General features: G+C 36.3%; 1 protein-coding gene across 1 annotated transcript in view; it reads left to right on the forward strand.

The window, feature by feature from the left end:
• The window catches only part of LOC130420701 (uncharacterized), a 254,668-nt gene that overhangs the window by 112,163 nt on the left and 129,368 nt on the right, over positions 1-13,137 (forward strand). The gene's annotated exons all lie outside the window — the stretch shown is intronic.

Here is a 13,137-nt window from a genome sequence, read left to right on the forward strand (position 1 = left end):
TGAGTTTTGGCTCTTGGTATCTATAGTCTTTGGCCGTCCGCGACAGCGGCGCTGCACCCGGACGGCTCGTGACATCAAAGTACCGCGAGAGCGATTGTAATAGTTACGGAACAAGCTGCACTCAGATTCCCTGTCACGGTATTTTGATGTCATTTCTGTGATCGGATTTGCGCAGCGCTGCATGACGTTTAAGTCATTACTGGGGAGTTACAAACAGGTGAGTTTGATCAGGGTTAAGGCTGCAGGAAGTTGACGTCATGGGCCAAAGAGTTTAGAACCACCAGTAGTCTACATCATAAGCCTGTGTCAATGCCATGCATTTTTGCTGCTTGTAAACGAAACCTCATCACAAATGAATAAATTATTTATTTCAGAAACGTCTATTTTCACAAAAATATTTAATTATCAATTCACAGAAGATTATAAAACAGTTCAATGTTTAAAGTCTAGTTGTGCTAGACTCAAAAGAGAAAAAAAGCTATTAAAAGCTTGTGCAAGACATTTGTATCCTTTAAATAATGATCATACTTAGTTTTGGATTATGTCCCATTTCAGAGGTGCCCTGAATATCACACAAACGTTTCTCAATTCCAAGACTAACTGTAATACCTGTGAACTGGGAAAATATTTAATTTAATTATTTAAACCCTTAATAATAAAGACCTAAGAACATTCATTTTTGATTGTTGTGATTTACTACAGGCCAGTGTTGGTTACCTTAACATAGTAGTTTTTTCTAGCACTTTCCTCTAATGTGATATTCACAATATTTGATCAGTATTGTAATTTCTCACTGAATATACTTTAATGCTCTGTGACCCCCAATATGTTATTTCCAGTGCATGAACACAGTGAATTACTGTAGATTTCACATAGTACTTGTTTGTTGTGACTTTCTACAGGACAATACTGATTACTGTGATTTTTTACAGCACATTCTCTTTAATGTGATTTTCACAGTATTTTGACCAGTATTGTAATTTCTCATTGAAACTACAGTAATTCACTGTGACCCCTAAAACAGTTATTTCCAGTGCATGAACACAGTGAATTACTGTAGATTTCACATGTTTTTTTTACAGTGTGTTTGTGTGACTTACTACATGAAAAGGCAGATTTTCTTACCTGTGAATGCCTGAAGACTTCTATAATCACCGGCAGCTATCGACAGTTCAGAGAAACTTTTTTCAGTCTACCTTTCATACCCTTCATGCACCTAGAAGAGCACATTTTAACGTCTTCGTATACATCCTGTAAACTAACCATCGCCAGGTTAGATGGTAAGATGGATTTTGCGGTAAACTGTCAGCATTCGGTTTCCTGTCATGATATGTTTTAATCATGTTCACATGAGAAACTCTGCTTTTCTGATGGGGATTGGAAGTATAAATTAGCTTATCATGGTCGCAAAGCTTCTTTTGAATGATGTAAAGACCGCTTTGTTGAGCAGCGACCCAAACCCCCCCCCCCCCCATGACAATAGCACTACAACTTTGTTTAGCAAAACTTTGTTCCTTAGCCTTCTTGTCAAACCAGTCTTGTCATCTTATGCTGTGTGCCTTCTCAAGATTTGCTTGGCCAATTCATGTACTCAATAAATGTGAGTGCGAGACTCTTGAGACATACTCCGGAAGGGTGAGTCGGTTTACATCACCCAGCCATTTCCCCTACAACACAGTCCATGGTCTGTGTGGCATTTGACTGAAAACCAGCCCAACCGGGCCAAATCCGCACCAAAGCGGAGAGTAAACATGGGATTTTTTATTTTTTAAATGTAATAAAGATTAACACGAAAACTACCCAATATATTGATATGTTACTTTTTACCCACTCGTGTGATAATTTCGTCCCAACTGATGAAGTCAAAAGTAACAATGTGCTACTTAGCTTCGAAGTGAAATTATACACAATTCATGCAACATTTGAACAAAATACCACCTGATATTGCTACAAAAACATTAGTGACACTTGCTATTTATGAAAAAATATCCCACACGGAAATGTAATATATGACATATATGTCCCTATATGTAGGGCTTTTTTAATCCAGAAAAATTACATATTTGGATAGGCACAGACTGGGTGCTTTTGACCATTTCTTTTAACTCCATGTTATAGGCCTCAAATTGAAAAGCAGAATGGGTCCATAATGGACCCCAATTCTTGACACTTCTTGTGAGAAGGAGGCAGAGGTGAACATTGTAGGTGACATTGCCTATTCCATAAAGGGGCTCCATCTCAGATCCAAACTGATGAAGCAGCTCCTGTGCTTCTAAAGGCTGCTGAGATGAAATCGATGTAGTAAGCAGCAAAGCTATGCCACTTGCAAGCTTCATCCAATGATTAAGGTATCTCTCAGGTAGAATCCCCAAAAGAATGGAAATACTGTAGTAAAGTAGCCACATCAGCCATTCATGGGCTTTCCAGTAACGTCTTTCTTTAACAGATCGAGGTGTTCTGGAGACATTACTTGGGGGCTTTATCTTTAACAGTAGTTGGTCAATTTATGTTATGGACCTGCCTATGTACCAAGGAGATTGGTGGTTTTCAGAGTTACACCATAGTGAAGTAACAGACCTTATAACACCAAGAAGGACGCTGTGCATGTAGTCAGGGACACATCCCTCAATTATATCGAATCCAGGTAAAAGGGACAACACCGAAGGTCCTTTCACACCTACTGAAGGTTTTCCCGTCTCAACTGCCCTTAAAACTACACTGTAATCCCAAACAGTTGTACTAGCTCATAACTAATAAGGTCATAGCAGTCAAATGTCGTTATTCAGTTGAACAAACTATAAAGTGTTGAGCTCTGTTAAGATTTATGCCACTTTAATTGAATAGGGCTCAATATTTTATAGCTAATTTCTGTGGAAACACTCTAAAAGTTTATGACCATACATAAGGGCCATGACGTTATTGACGTCATGACGTTCTGGTGGGTGGGTCTTATCTCTACATCAGGAAATTGGAGTCAACCATCTTGAATTTTGCCCTGATGCGGGAAAGTTTTTGTCAGCACGTGTGGATGTGGAACACAGTTTAATTTGTTTTAATTTGTTTGCAATGTGCAATTTTTACCCCCCCCCCGCTTCAAACCACCACCATCCTCAGTTATTTTTATTAGTCCTTATTGCCCCTCGTTTTCTTAAGCGCCGTCTTATCATCAGCCCTGATTTGGTAAGTAACTCTTAACGTTTTTTATTTATTGAATTTCGAGAAAGAGTCTTATATTTTTAAACTAGGGATACATTTGTTCAAATGTGCACAGTGAATATTTGTTTGTAAATAGTTTACAATTCCAAGTAATCGCAACGTTAGAAGTTTTTGAACTAAATTTCCCATAATGCATGTCTGCCCGGGACATTGACGGTGGAGGTTAGTTTGAACTTTTCCTGGCAGAGAGATAACGAAAGCATAACGTTATACCATCTTCCCGGGTGTTGTTTTTTGCTGTTCGCCGTTAATGCATGTGCTTACTTTGAGTATACGTATTTCAATAAGTGTCCGCGTTACACCGTCAATATTTTACGTTGTTCGAGCTGTCTGAATGTGTGTGCTATCGTGAAACGAACAATAATAAACAACATAATGCGAGTGTGTTATCATGATACTAACCATGCATGTGTTTGTATTTCTTCGTAGGCATAATTGTGTGGCTTTGAGATCATCTCGAAAAAAATTTAACCGTTCATGTAGGATATATTAGTGTGAAATAGTGTTTTAAAGAGTTTGTTTTATTTTACGTGTTTCCACAGCTGTTCTTTTGCTATTATTTAAATGTTTTGTGTATCTCACTCGAACCCTTTATTAATACTTTGTTAAAACAACAACACTAGTAATAGCAGATCTATAAGCAAACGACTTTGATGCTTTGCTTGTTAGTAACTAACTTGCTCATCTTTTAATGTTTATAATTTTTTACTGACATTTCCATTTTACTTTAATTAGTGTACAATTAATGTTTTGATAGGTTTGGAAACTTTTTATCTGTATATTCACTTTTTTAATTTTAGTTATTATGTTTTATTTTAAAATTTTTAACCTTAACAAATCATCTTTGCGTGCATGTTGTGTACAGATATTGGACTACACAGAGTGGCTACAGAGAGTCAGCGTTTTAAAAAACCATCAGACAGGTGCTAACAAGGTGAGTTTTTGTAAATTCTGTACTAAAAAGATTTTATCTTTATCATTATTTTATTGTTCTCCCTGTTGAGAGCAATTTCCTTTAGATAACATCATACATCATGTTTTTAAATTAAAGAATGACAAGTAACTTTCTATTTTTACCCTGGTTCTGACTCATCCCAATAGAATTGCCCTTGGTTTTGCTACCTGGCAACTGAAAACTTCTTAAAATACATTCACAATTCTGTTCCTAATTCATCTTTGACATTTCTGTGTTATTTTGTCCATGTTTACAGTGTTTTGCAGAGTTCCACCTAATTAACAATGTTAACCTGCACAATCCAATTCTACAAGGGGCTGGACAGACACAACGCCTAAACTCATCACCTTGTTCAGAGACAAGGCCATCAAGACTGGCAAGATAGCGGAGGAGCTAGCCAAGCTCATGAGGATTTATGACCTTAAGGTGAATTTTTAACTTTGCATGATTCAGAAACAGATTATTAACAGATTGTTTGTAGAGAACAGACAAAGTGTGAATTGCCTCGACTGTGGCCCAAGGTTAAATGATTATGCCATGAACACAAAGTTGTTGTCTAATCAGAGATAGACGTCTTGACAAGATGCATTCAAAAAGAGGTACCCTAAAAAGATACTTTAGCAGCTTCAATTTGAAGCTCTGTGTTTGTTTAACTACTATTGTAATGGATATTTTTTTGTCCATCTAGGAACAGCGTGATGTAAAATGAGACGGGCCCTCGTCCTTCGCGCAATTCCTGTGTACCTGCGTGAAGATGCCTTCAAGTTCTTCAGGACCTGTAATGTAAGTTTACTGGCCTCACTATCAATCCCTTTGCCTAGCTATTCAGTCAGGTTAAACATATGACATCACTTTACGGACTCTAGGAGAACCAGGGGATATTCCAGAAAGTCGGTTATGTGAAAACTCAGAGCGAACCCTGAGATGAGGGAAACTCGTGAATGTTAAATTCAAAATGAAAAGACAACTGAATTTAAAACTTAGTGACTTATCTGTGTCAGTGATTATTATTACGGCCGCAGCCAGAAAATGTTTGCTTCCTGTTTTCTCCCGGTGCCATGGTGAGTCACAGTATTAGAGCTCCATTGATGATGGCTTTTTACAAGTCGTCAGGCAGGAGCTCAACTCAGAGTTGACTTACCTAACTCAGATCAGCTGTTCTTGAACTGAAAACTCAGTTTCACTTCACAGGTTAAGTCAACTCAGAGTTCAGGGTTAGGCTCAGAGTTTGTTGAACCTCCTTTCTGGAATACCCTCCAGAACCTGTTTATGAAGTTTATTCGAGTTGTTATTCTGCAAACTGGCATGTAGAAATTACATAAATGAGAAGGTAAGTACAAAGCATTCAACTAATCAAGAGTATGCCAACAGATAGGTGTGAAACTAACATAAGATATAAGCATATGAAAAGAAAATAGTTTAAACATGTAGGTTAGTTGCACTCTAAGTGCTAAGTGACAGTAAGTCTAGACATGATCAGCATGATTTGTATCCTCAAAGGGCTGAACTCATTCTTGTCTTATTTGTGTTTTATACTCAGCAGATGGTCCAGACCTCACTGACACTCCGGTGGCTCTCCTAACAGTCGTCACGGATGACCCTACTGATGCGGCCCTCTTCAGCCCTGAGAGCATCAGTATTGTCGTTATTTGAATGTTGTATTTTAAAAAAGTGAGTTGCAGCCTTCAAGATACAGTAGTATCAAAATGTTTTTAAACCGTGTTAAATGGCTCCACATTCTAATAGTTGTCATTGTTGTTGAGGATAGATTATACTTAGAATCGTATTGAATTTTATCATTAATCTTTTGTGAGTTTTAATCCTATTTTTATCCAAAATTCTGAATCTACCCTCTGTAGCATTGACCACTGTCAGAATATGGAAATATTAGCACTTAATGTACTTTAAAACACATTTTGTTTTTATAGAGTCGTTTTGTTTTAATTTATCACAAGCACTTTGTTTTGACTGATCCGTTTTGATTCATGCCTTTTTAAAAAGCACATTGTGTTTAATAAAAAAAGTTGTTTATTGTCACTGTGGTTTCACTTTTGTGTTTTCTAACATTGCTAACCGATTATAATTGTGTAGTGGGCCGACATCAGTATTTCAGTTTAGAATTAATTTTGAGTGCATGCCCCACATTAAGTTGAGAAATATTTAAAATTTTGAGTGTATTTTCCACATAATATGAGTTGAAGTATATTTAAAATTTGGAGTGAATTACTCCCTAATTATAAATTGGGGAATATCAATATTTATAAGATAACATTGACATAATTTAAGGCAACTTAAAATGTAATTTTTGTTTTATCTAAACTTAAAACATTTAAAAACATCACTAAAATATTTTTGTGTAATCTGTTACAAAATAATTTTTGAGTTCTGTGAACTTATTAGGGTTTACAGTGTAGTAACTTGGCCGGGATAAATTTTAACCAACATATCTCGGCTTAATCCCTTATCTTGGTTTTGTACAATATACCTCTGAACACAAGGGCTTTTATACACAGATGAAGGGACACACAGGTAATGAGTAACAGGTGAATCAAATACATGATAACAAGACAAAGCATGATGGGAACTGGAGTCCTAACAAAATACAGACAGAACACAGAGTGGAATGGCGCCCTCTGATGATGAACAGAGGTCCCAGCACCAGGGCGTGACAGACAGGCAGAAAAAACTAAAGTTAAAAGCCCATAATGCCCATTGGTCCAGTCTCTGAATGTATAAAGAGAATACGCTTTCATTTATTTATGAAGTTTCTTTTCTCCCAATTTTAAATAAATACTATAAAGTTATGGCTGTCTGACTGTAAAAATAAAAATGAAAAAAATCCCGGCTGCCATGAAGTTTTATTGAAACAGACTTTTCAATAATATCACTGACTTTTTAAAATTGTTATATTTTTACAGTGTAAAAAACACCTTATTTATTCTAAAAGGTGGAGGGGATGGGGGTCCTGTGAGGGGCCTTCAAAATGCATTTTACCTATAGGACCTCCAAATGTTCAGAACCGGTCCTGTCTCATATAAATAGGACGTTTTACCAAAAATAAGCTTATACTTAATAGTATCTAACGTTGAATTTAATCAGAGCTTAAGTAGACAAGATATATTTGTTAGGATCATTCAGGGCTGTACTGACAAATCACCAGAAGAGGTCAGAATGACATGAGGAACACTAATCTATCTGATCCATATCATCATAAACACGTGTGATGTGAGTTAAATCTGTCATGCACCTCAAGATTCAAATCTTAAATCTAATTGATTTATGGTTATTAACAAACCTATGAAAGACAATTATAATGAATGTATGAAGTCAGACCAGTTCAGCACGTGAGAACAGATGCAGTGAAATGAAAGTGAAACTTAAATCTGCGTGTGTGTCAGAGAACGACACTTGAGCTGTGACATGAAGAGACATGAAGAATTAATCAAATCCAACTGAATGAAATATTGATGATTTATATACAGAATAAAAGATGTCAAGACTTGAAAACAAAGAAGCAGCTGCTGCTGTTCAATGGAAGGTGTGTTTGGTGTCTTTGTTCTGCTAATACTTCTAGAAGACATTCCCTTCAGATTGATTGTTCAGGATGTGCTGGATCTGAACATCTTCACACTGTGTCAGTGAAAAAAATCAACAAAAGTTACTATAAGGATTAAAATAACAAGGGTTATCATCTGCTGTTCATGTTCAACACAGACAGTGTTGAGACGTCCGTTTGTTTTTGTGCTTTACCTCATCAAATACAGCATCACTTCAGAGACGACGTACTGAACAATCATGTCACCATATGATGACCGTAAACACAGCTGTCCTGATCAAAGTCATGTTACAATATTGATATTTGTGAAACTGACCTGATAAGAACAGAAAAAGTTAAAGAATCATCATGATGACGACCGCCGTCTGCAGCTACAAGATCTCTGTTAACTTTTATTAACATGTTATGACGTGTGCGTGACAGTGTGTTTTACAGTCAATTTTTAACGTCTGTAAACACATAGTTGAAATCTCTTTTTTTGCTTCAGAATTAGTGTTCCATGGGGTCAATTCGACCCCAGGTTCTTATAGCTGTATAAACAAAATTTCAAAATTTCACACACAGTATGCTTTTGATAGTAAGATGCTTCTTAATATTCCCTATCATTTTATATTTACTTTATAATATTAAAAAATCTAACTTAACATGGTATTGCGAGAACCACAGATTGTTCACATGACGTGGAGTGGGGGAAATCTGAATTTTCGAGAGAACTTTGATATTTCCTGTGCCATGGGTTGGTGAAAAACTAAATTATTGCGAGAACTTTTACATTTCCTGTGGAATGGGGCAGGGGAATACATATAAAAGCTTGGAAAGAAGACTTCTAAACCATTTGTTTTTGTGCTCTGTGGACACTCTCTTTATTCACTCAATTCAAATATGGCCTCAAAGCAAAAGTATTCTGTCAATGAGGTTTGTCAAAAGTTTTTGGCAGTGAAAGTGACATTGAGGAGAATGTGTCTGAGTTTGATGATAATGTTGAGGAGGACCCTGATTTTGAGTCATCCTCCTTAGATGAGAATGAGACTCCAAGTGTTGACCCTCCAGTTGTCTCTCAACCACCTGTAGACACATTACCCTCTAAAAATGGAAAGTTATTATGGTCCCGCTCCCCACTTGAGCGTCAGGGTAGACTTAGTGCTGCTAATGTCATCAAAATGGTTACAGGGCCCACCAGATAGCCAGTCATATACAAGATATAAAATCAGCATTTGAGCTGTTTATAACACCATCAATTGAACGGGATATACTTGAAATGAAAAACTTAGAGGGAAGGAAGGTGTATGGGGACACCTGGAAAGACGTTGATGTGACTGACTTGGAAGCCTACATTTGGTTGCTCATTTTGGCAGGAGTGTACAAGTCAAAAGGAGAATCAACAGCAAGCCTTTGGAACGCTGACACTGGGAGGTCAATATTTCCAGCCACAATGTCTCTAAAGACATTCCATGCTTTCTCTCCGTGTTATACGCTTTGATGACAAAGAAACAAGACAGGGCCGACGAGAGTGTGACAAACTTGAACCAATACGGGATGTATGAGGCAAGTGGGTCCAGCGATTACCCTTTCTTTATAAACCAGGCCCCCACATCACAGTGGATGAATTTCTGGTTTATCTCTGGTTCATTCCTGTTCTAACAGAAATGACTCCAAGACCAGCAACACTTGTGTGAAATGATACAAAAATACGTCTGCAAGGACAAACTTTATGCACATCATGTGCAAAGTGATAAAAGGCTGAAATGGGCTGTTCATATTGGTGTTCAAATGCTGTTCATATTCTATCCAAGCTCTTTGTATCCTGTCAAACTCATATATATATTCATACTAAAAAGCACATACGTTTGCATAAAACAATTAATGACACGATGCTCAAATGTACTTTTTTGTGTTTTATGTGTTTTATATGTTCATTCTTTTCCCTTGTCAATGAATTATTATGTGTTCCTTAATTATGTGATAATGTTAATGATGTTCTGTTTTAGAAATATTAAATTGACCACAAACATAATTCGCATTACACTACTTGCAATAGGTATTTTGGATGTACAAGGGATGCGGAGTGGTGGCGGTGAGGTGTTGTGGGTTTATTTAAAGGTATTTTTAAGGACTCACCAAAGATATATATTACCTGACACAAACCCTTCAGAAAAAAAGTCCCCATCTGTAGGTTTAAATTGCTGGGGTCAAATTGTCATGTCTCTCTTGGTCTAATAGAAGGATCATGACAGATCCTCATTTTTTGTGTTGAGACATGTCATCGTTGGTTCTGACATGACATGCGTTCTCTCTGGTCTCGTCTTTGGCCCCGCCCCTCTCGTTTCCTCGTATAGCTTTTCATCAGCGTTTCATTCCCGACACCTGCCTAGTGTTAATTTACACTTTTGTTATTCTTCCTATTTAATACCCTTGTATTTTGTTCTCCTGTGCCTGTTTGTTATGCTACTACTCCTTGTCTAAGTTTCTGCTCCATTATAATAGTTTGGTATTCAGCTTCATTTTTATGTTAAGTGTTGTCTCATGGAGCGTTCCCAGCTAACACGACTGTCGCGAATAAAATGCGCTATTCGGGGCGTAGTTGTACACTTGAACATTTTGAATTCACTCACTTCATTTGTGCTTGTTCAAAATGACTAATGTTCAAACTAACTTTTACTATGATTGAATTGAACACTTAAGACTGCGCAGTGTTATCACACCATCGAATTGGACAATTACTGTAACATCTATGACTAACAATCTAGTTTTAAACCTTACATTTCTCGGGTCTAACTCATTATAATGAAATAAAATGATTTCATCAAACGCAATATTTATAAAACTTTATTTCTCAACCTTTTTAGCTAACATGATTTCTGCCCTCTGGCGGAAATTTCTACAAACTGTACCTTTAATCCAAGTTCCCTTTCTCTCTTTATATATACAACCTGGACAATTTAATATTTATTCAATGAAACGAAGAGGCATCTATTTATAAATATGTATTGTTTTAATATTAATTATTTTAACCTAAAATGAACTATGTATGCTATCCAAAGAATGGACATTTTAATCATTAGTAGTATATATTTTTTGAGTGTGGCCAGCTAGACAAGGAAGAGCAGTATCACATTCACATGTCATGCAAATCACACTTGAATGCAGAACATTTTTAAATATTCGGTGAAGAGCTTCAGGCAAATGAATGAGGAAAAGAACTGAATGTGCAAAGAACCTCCCCACACGCACACGCAAACGCGCGCACACACACACACACACACACACAAAGAATGCAAATGCATAGATGATTATACGAGACAAGATACCAGAAACAATCCACAAGCACAGGACAATTAACATTAGAGCTTGTTTAAAGGAGACAGACAAAGGATAATTAACAAGGGGCTGGTGTGGGTAATGAAACACTAATGGGAAAGCTAACAAGACAAAAGGGTCGGAAACACCGACCAGAACATGGAGAGAGAGTGAGAGGATCTCTTAGGTCCAATCTCTCTTCCACAAGAACCTTAGACTATGTAATGGCTCTGCCCCAAGACAAGAATAAACAAGACAAGATGTCGGAACCATGTAAGATAATGAATCAATTGTTAGATTGATCTTCAGTGATGATTCTGTTTGCATGAAGTATTTAGAAACACAGTGATTTAAAGCAAATACTAAATGTATTTGCAGGACTGATGTGGTTCTTGACACTAGGGTGTACATTATAACAACAGGGACTTTCCTGTGTGTGAATCTTACATCACAAACAGAGTCATCTTTTATACAATTCAACGTAAGTCAATTATTATGTTGCTGTGTTATAAAAATGACTTTGCAAGATTGATTTTTTTCAACATGTGGACAACAATTTGGATCTCAAACGGTCAAATAATTTTGAAACTAAATCTTGAGGTCAAAGATATGAAATGGTATCTTGTTTAGTTTCTAAGGCCTTTCATGATATCATAGCTGTTTTGTGTAGTTCCTCATCCCTTTTGTCAGTTCATCTGTAATTCAAAATGAAGAACACACACTGTAAGCCGGATAAGTTGAGTTTACTCAAAAAATGAAGGAAACCTGTTGCCCTAAAAAATTGAGTAATGATTACTTAAAAACTTGAGTGAAGTCTACTTAAAATAGTTATTAGAACAGTTATATGTTTAAGACAAATCTACTCAATGTTTTAATTTCTTCTAATTTCTCTGTTCAATTGTTCCACTTATCTTTTTAATTGCATTAAATTATATACACAAAAGCAATCAAAACAACAAAAATATGTTTCTTTTTCTTTTATTGAAAATTGCCTCAAGTTTTAAAGTGTAACCTTGAGCCTTAAATAAATGCTTAAAATGTGTGTAAAATGTGTAGACTATTCCCTTAATAACACGAAAGCTTGGTCTAACATTTTCACTTAAGCACATGACATACATATTTTCTATAGAAATATACATATGTATAGCATGTTTTCTTGCATTGTGTGGCTTAGTTATGTTATTACCATCAGGCAACTACACTGTTATGTTCTCAGCTTATGAGAAAGAACAATAGATCTATTGATCACAATAGAAGTGGAAATTTGGATAACTAAACTTGGTAAGAACAATACCAGCATAAACATTAAAAAGCATTGTTTACATTAAACAAAGAAAGTGAAGATTTTCCCTGAATAAAATCTATTGTGCGTGCAATATTTAAAATCGCTAGGTTTTGGGTCCTGCTTTTAGTCCCAAAAAAAAATGCATGGCACCAAATTTACTAGTAAAAAAGATTTTATCTATTGAACAAAATCGGACCATGGCCTTTTTGCCAAAAGTACAGTAAGAAATAAGAGGGAAAAATGCATAAAAAAAGAATATAAATGTCATTCAGATGGTTTGTGGAGAAAAACCTTTAACCGGTAAGCTGATTTTTCAGGGAATTGAATTTTGGTGCAAGCTCAACCTTGCCAAGGTTAAGAAATACCTGCTGGATGAAACAAAAAGTGTTTTTCATAGTCTTTGGATAGTCCAATTGTAGGGCATAAATGAGTACAAATAGAAGACGAAGGCCTGAGGCAAGTTGTCGGTTCCATCACTGAATTCCCTTCCAAGATGATACACACTCTGGAAGGGTTTAGCTGTGGACTTTCTGCATCAACGCAGAGGATTCCTACTGGAATTTGGTGGTGCGAGTCCTCATCATTGATGTCCTAAAAGATTAGAAACAGATTCACAAGGTCATCCCAGTTAAATAATTTCAGTACCAAGTTATGCATTAAAAAAAGGACAATGTTCTCCTTAGCTGCCAAGCCATGTTTATGGCAGTTTTGCAACCAGTACTTGTAATGTATAAATACAATTTTGGTGTCACTGTCCTTCAAACTCAAACTACATATGCATTATTAAAGTAATGTACTGCAACATTTAAAAACTTACAGAGCAGGTCT

Source organism: Triplophysa dalaica, chromosome 5 (assembly GCF_015846415.1).
Source record: "Triplophysa dalaica isolate WHDGS20190420 chromosome 5, ASM1584641v1, whole genome shotgun sequence".
Lineage (NCBI taxonomy): Eukaryota > Metazoa > Chordata > Actinopteri > Cypriniformes > Nemacheilidae > Triplophysa > Triplophysa dalaica.